The following is a 6905-nucleotide window of genomic DNA, read 5'->3' as shown; positions in this document are numbered from 1 at the left end:
CCCCTAAGTCAGTACTTGGTGGAAGCATCTTTGCCAGTAACTACTGCTGTGATTCTTTTTGGATAAGTCTCTACCAGCTTTGCACAATGGGATGGTGGATTTTTGCCCATTTTTCCTGGCAAAATTGCTCCAATTCTGGCAAGTTTGTTGAGGATTGTTGTTGGACTGCAATCTTCAAATCTCGCTATAAATTGTTTTCGGGCCACTCCAGGACATTCACGTTCTTCTTTGGAAACCACTTCAGTATGGCTTTGGCCTTGTGCTTCGGGTCATTGTCTTGCTGAAATGTGAATTTTCGACCAAGTGTTAGATTCTTGGCTGACTCACACAGGTTTCCCTCTAGGATTTGCCTGTACTTTCACCATCCATCTTCCCCTCAATCCTGACAAGCTTCCCAGTACCTGTTCATGAGAAGCATCCCCATAACATGATGCTGCCACTATCATGCTTGACAGCTGAGATTTTGTTGTCTGGGTGATGTGCTGTGTTAGGTTTGCACCAGACATAACGCATTGAATTTAGACCAAAAAGCTCAATTTTTGTCTCATGTCACCACAAAATCTTCTGCCCCTGTCTGCAGTATTATTTACATGCTTTGTCACAAACTCAATACGAGATTTAAGATGATTCTTTTTCAGTAATGGTTTCTTTCTTGCTACTCGCCCATACAGGCCAGCTTTGTGTAGGGACTGGGACATGGAACTTCTCAAATCTTTCAAAGTCACTGTTGACTTCAGAGTGCCATCCCTAACCAGTTTCCCGCTTGCCTGGCTGCTTAATTTGGAAGAAAGGCCTGATCTGGGTAGTGATGGGTGGTATGAAGAACATTCCACTTCTTAATGATGGACTTCACTGTACTCAAAAGGATAATCAGCGACTTTAAAAATTTCTTGTAACCTTCTCCTGATCTGTGCTTCTCTATCACTTTATCCCTGACTTGTTTGTAAAGCTCCTTGGTCTTCAGGGTTGATTTGTCGTATCACTATGTGAGTTGTAGCTTGAACAGATGCATTTACTCTAAAGTCAAGTTATACCACTTTGATTGTACACAGACAGAGACCATTACATTAATTTCATAACCTTTCAAATTAATCTTTTGCACCTGAAATGATTTAAGGTTGCTGTAGCAAAGGGGTTGAATATTTATGCAAATGATAATTCTTTGAAAATCTAACTTACTTACATAATAGTAGCGTTTTTTTTTTGTTTTTTTTAGCTTTCTCAGCTTGGAGTATATTGTGTAGATTCTAAATGTAAGGTACCATTTGAAAGTTTCATTACTGCAAGCTCAGACGGCAACAAAATGTGGAAACTTTGCAGGGGTGAATACTTTCGCAAGGCACTGTAAGAAATAGGGTCAATACTAGGTGATTTAAATAAAAAGGAAACAAGAAAACTCTGGAGAAAAATGTCGTAGATGTTTAATTTATATATATAATCCAATAAAGCAATTAGGCTTATTATTATGTAAGTCAAACAGCTGAGTAAGATACAGGAGGAATAACCGATCGTTTGCCTTGTAGATGACACAAAAGTCCTTATGTTACAATTTCTTTATAATGTGGGCGTTTGTTAATAAAATATGATTAACATCAGGACAGGTCTAGAATGTGGTTGCAAAAGTCCTTATGTTACAATTTCTTTATAATGTGGGCATTTGCTAATAAGATATGATTAACATCAGGACAGGTCTAGAATGTGGTTGCAAAAGATGGCACAGATTTTGTTTCTAGTTCTATATAAACTCTTCAAAGCTTTATCAGGAGATGATAGATACGTGTACAAGACCTTTTACCTGCTGGAGATACCAGTATGGTGATATATAAATATTCCTGCTATTTCAGCAAATCACTAGACGCTGTTTTCGGGAACACAATAATATACGTTACAGGATGGGTGGTACGAAAGGTTATGAAACATCTCGATTTTTCAGTTTTACATGAAGCTGTAGTCATTATTATATCAAAAAGCTTGATTAGAGTGGCTTAATAGTTAGTGGCGTGTACTGTTGACAAGATGTCTTCCCTTTAGTTTGTTAGTTCGAAATTTGGGATGACTATGTGTAGATAGCCCTTGGGTAGTTTTGCGCAAGTACATTAAACATTTTCTTTTTGTTTTAATAGACCGCGGAGAATTAGTTTTTTAATAAAAATAGTTTGATTTACCTCTGAACTACTGGGGGGGGGGCAATAAAAAGAGAGATAAACAATCACTTATCACGATGTAATGTTAATGACTTTCCATTATCGACTACGTATAATTCCCAGCTTAAGATGTTGTTTATTGTTAATCAGAAAGGTACACATAGGACTCTCTGTGTTCCGCCAAACACGGGTATCAAAACTCAATGTTTATCATTATAAGCCACATACGTAGTGCTGGCAACCTTTGAATAGTTAGTTTAAACTTATGAATTGGTATATTATTTGTTCTTGGTCTGTCTAAAGTGATTAAGTAGTTTAGTGTATACTGTGGTACTAATACAGGAAATAGTAGTTAGTTTGCCATATAATTTTTAAAGTGCAAAAAAACAAACAAACAGCTTATTTGCGTTACTAAAGGAAATTCATTATATTTTCACTTTCTTAGACAAAACGCATTTATTATAATTGAATATTTTGCTATGAAGCTTCAGTAACTGTACTGAGTTTTATTATTGCTTTGACATCATGTCTCACACAACAATTGCTCTCCCCATCCCGATGGCTCAATGGTAAGACTGAGGGCTTATATCGCTTAAAATCGGGTTTCGATATTCGTGATGAGCACAGCACAGATAGCCCAGTGAGTAGCTTCGTGATTAACAATAAATAAATATAAAAAACGGGATAATCTAGTTAGTCCAAATAAATGTAAATACTCTTTCAGTTTTTGAAATTTTTATCTGTCTTTCAGATTTTTGCGTAGAAGTACCAAATATTGCAGCTACAGTTATATGTGGTAATAAATTGAATGATGTTTTCTCGATTTAACTGAGGATTTCCGAGGATGTAATGCGCATAATCACAGCCATTTCTTGCCACGAATTAATTGTATGTATCTTAATCACTACTAACAAGTAAGAAAATCATGTTAACCAACAATAACTTCTCTCTAGCCATTTTCTTAGTGTATAAATTTCTAACCAACTTTGAGCTTGAACAGGTAGTTTATTTTACAAAACTGATCAAATCAATTTATACTAAGAAACCTTGATTACAGGTCCATTATAACACAACTAAATAAGTAACAATATCCTATAGTATAAGGTTACCAATGTAAGCCTAGTCTTAAAGTTTGAGCTTTATCTAGTTAATCTAAGGTTGTTTTAGCATTAGCTTTCTGTACTGAGAATAAAGAGTTTATTGCTCTATAACAATGTTAAAATGTTGATTTTTAGCCCATTTACGTTAGTTTATATTGGGATCACGCTCATATAGGGAATGAGTATTAGAATAATTTTATCTCTACGCATTTAGGTGGTATATTAAATTTTGTAATAACCGTTCGTTGAAGAAGTTGAATGTGTATTATTGAAAATACACTAATACTAAAGAAGATGGTAATCTTTCGTTTGATTCTTAGTTGTTTAAACTTAAATGACAAATCAGTCGTGTATTTATTGATAGTTAATTCAAGATAAATTCCACTAACGATCTTTGTATTGGTGTCTTTTTCCAATGTTTTCAGAGCAGTAACGCCTTCATGTGTTAACTGTTTAAATAACTGAACATATTGTTACGTCTCCGTTCGTTAGTTGATTTTCCGTAACTTCGTTCCCACGAAACTTTAGCGACACAAGTCCTTTCTTAATAAAACTGGTTTATTCTTTCTGAATATAACTTTACCGATACACTTATTTTCAACAGTCGCGCTATAACAACGAACGTGCTCAACTTCAACAATACTTTCTGACTGCAGTTCAATTACTCACTACACTGTTGTTCCGTCACGTTGTCAACGTCTTATATATACAAGACTAACACATATCTAGTAGTCTCCCGATAATTCACGAAGGTTCGAGAGAAGTGGCGTAATACTAGTCACGTGACCTCGCTGACGCAACAATATATTATAATATCCTTTGAAGATCAGACTTACTCCTTCCATAACTTTAATTCTTTAAACCAATACCTTAAGATTGAAACATTTTTCTGCTAACTACTGACTATAAATTATCTTCGTGTTCTTATTGTATAACCCATAACAACTTAAAAGTATGTCTTCCTACATTGTAGGCCTAACTTTTTAATGGGCTACAAGTTGATCATTTTGTAATTCCTTTTATGTGAACAAGAAAACACTCTTTTTTTTTATTATTGTGCTCTTTTATGTCTTGATTTTCGCTTCACCTTCACTCTTGTTGCAGCTTTGGTACAGTCCAAATCCTAGATCTGTAGAGAAGTGCTCGTAGAAGTCTTTGCCGTATGACCCTGTCATGTCTTTTTAATAGCAATTAAAGTGTAGGTTTTACCACAAAAAAAAGTAGTTTGAGAATGGTAAATTCCCTGTTAATGAGATAGACAGTAGACAGTGAACAATGTTGACTTTATTCTGTTGTGAACTTTGTTGTCTGTGTTATCTTTTATTCAAGTCCTTCATTTCAAGAATGTCTTTTTAATAGCACCCTACTTATTCCTTGAATCTCCTACTATTAGTGGGACTTACTTGCTGAAACATTTTTACAATACCACAAAGCTCAGACTAATTAAAACACTTACACAGGCAATCACTTTATCAGAAATTCATTACCTAGGCTTCAACAATCACTTTGTTACAAATTTATTTATGGCACAGTAAGTTACTCAAAATGTCAATTAATTCTCGAACTAATGAATATTTACTTAAAGCCCAGCGATGTAAGATATTCTCACAAAACGGAACATTATGAGATCTAAATCACCTTCTCTGTTCATATGATATACGAAGGAGGAGATACTCCTATTCATACACCAAACATATATTCAGAATGTTCTATTTTCACTTGGTTTTGGTTTATTTAACTGTTGTAATTTTACTTGTGTAACCTCACAATCTCATAATCAATGTAAATGCATATCTAGACATTCGAAATTTGTATTTTTTGGTTTATAGTTTAAGTCATAAGGACATTTCTACCTGTTACAGACAGGTGAATGTTTTTACTGAAATTGGCATATTTTTAAACAATATAAACACGACTATTCTTAAAGTTTAATGTTTTTGCAAACCATTTCAATAGTAGCTTACGTATATCAGAATACTAATATTCAATGTCAATACAATTGCAACACAACAAAGCTAAATATAAATATACTTACAGCTAGTAAATGCTTTGGTTATTCATACTTAATGAAGATTCACACGTGCATTACAAGAACAGTAAAAGAAACTTATCAAATCTAGCTGGCAAAGATTTATTGAAATTTGAATATACGTCAAATGTGAGGTTAAAGTTGCGAATAATCAGATGAATGGTGCAATACAAATTATAAAGAAAGTGTACACCGATGCAATATTCTTTATAAAACTATAGAAAACTAACACTCCAATTATAACTCTACTTTATGAGGGTTTTAGGATAAAAAAAGTTGCTTTTTTGGTTCCCATCAGTCAAATGTCAGAATCTCAAGATATAAGTTCGAGGTGTTCAAGAGTGGATTTCTAAAGGAATAATAAAGCCTTATGACAATAAATGAATGTAGAATATCATAGAAATGAACTTATAAAGAGTTAAGTTTGGTAGTCAGTATTACCACACAGCATCTACACCTACCACGTTATCCCAACTCAATATTTGTGATTACTGTTCTCTTTATTATTTTCTGTTGATGCTCTCCACAGCCAGATGATTATATTAGATCGTCAAGAAATAAATGTCGCGTTTTGGAACACTTTCATTAACCAGCCCCCCCCCCCAAACATACATCACGTATAATAGTTACACGAACCGCCTAAACGTCACTTTAGTGTAGCCTATATAATATGTAAAGTTTACTATACTCTAATTCCTTATAGTAATGACACACGACGAAACACACATTCGGCATGTAATGCTGTTTGAATACAAGAAGGAAAACAACGCCTCTGTAGCCACAAAGAATATTAACGAAGTTAATGGAAATGTTTTGAACGTTCCTAAGTGTAAAAGATGGTTCAGCAAATTTCGTTCAGGTGGTTTTAGCCTTAAGAACTGCGATGTCAGGAGCTGACATATTGGAATTGACATTGATGCTCTGAATACGCTTGTTGAGTCTAACCCAAGGCAACACACACACACATGAAATGGCCCTGAAGTTGCATGTCTCTCATGAAACAATATGTAAACATCTAAGGAATATGGGAAAACTTCTTAAAGAAGGTGTTTGGGTGCCTCATGAACTCTCCGATGATCCAACGTGTGAACGTTGCTTCGTCTCTTCTGGCGCGTAATGCGCGCGAACCATTTTTGGACAGAATTGTCACCGGTGATGAAAAATGGATTCTCTATGCGAAAATTAAACACCTAAAACAATGGCTCAGTCCTAAACAAAAACTACTTCCGACCCCTAAACCTTGACTCCATCCGCGGAAAGTGATGCTTTGCATTTGGTGGGATATCAAAGGAGTAATTCATTTCGAACTCCCCAATCCACAGCGAACTGTCAATCCAGAGATTTGTAGTCAGCAATTGGAACGTTTAAATAAAGCTTTTCATCAGAAACGCCCTTCACTCATCAATCGGAAAGGTGTTTTTCATCTCCACGTCAATGCACGTCTACATGTGGCTCGTTTGACGCAACACAAGATTATGTAGTTGGGTTGAGAGTTCTCCACCACCCACCATATTCTCCAGATATGGCACCATCAGATTACCATCTTTTACATTCACTGCTACACCATCTTAATGGGAAAACGTATGCCAATGTGGAAGATGTTAAAGAGGACATCGACGTGTTTTTTGCTTC

General features: G+C 35.1%; 1 long non-coding RNA gene across 1 annotated transcript in view; it reads left to right on the top strand.

Annotated features, from left to right (window-relative positions):
- The first annotated feature begins 312 nt into the window (after window positions 1-312).
- LOC111088268 overlaps window positions 313-6905 on the top strand; it is an 11071-nt gene continuing 4478 nt past the window's right edge. The window contains exons 1-2 of the long non-coding RNA XR_002612846.1: window positions 313-397; window positions 1418-1419. This is a non-coding gene — a long non-coding RNA (uncharacterized LOC111088268). The remainder of the gene's footprint in view (window positions 398-1417; window positions 1420-6905) is intronic.

The sequence above is a fragment of the Limulus polyphemus genome, unplaced genomic scaffold (assembly GCF_000517525.1).
Source record: "Limulus polyphemus unplaced genomic scaffold, Limulus_polyphemus-2.1.2 Scaffold3453, whole genome shotgun sequence".
Lineage (NCBI taxonomy): Eukaryota > Metazoa > Arthropoda > Merostomata > Xiphosura > Limulidae > Limulus > Limulus polyphemus.
This window is presented reverse-complemented; position numbering and strand designations above follow the sequence as displayed.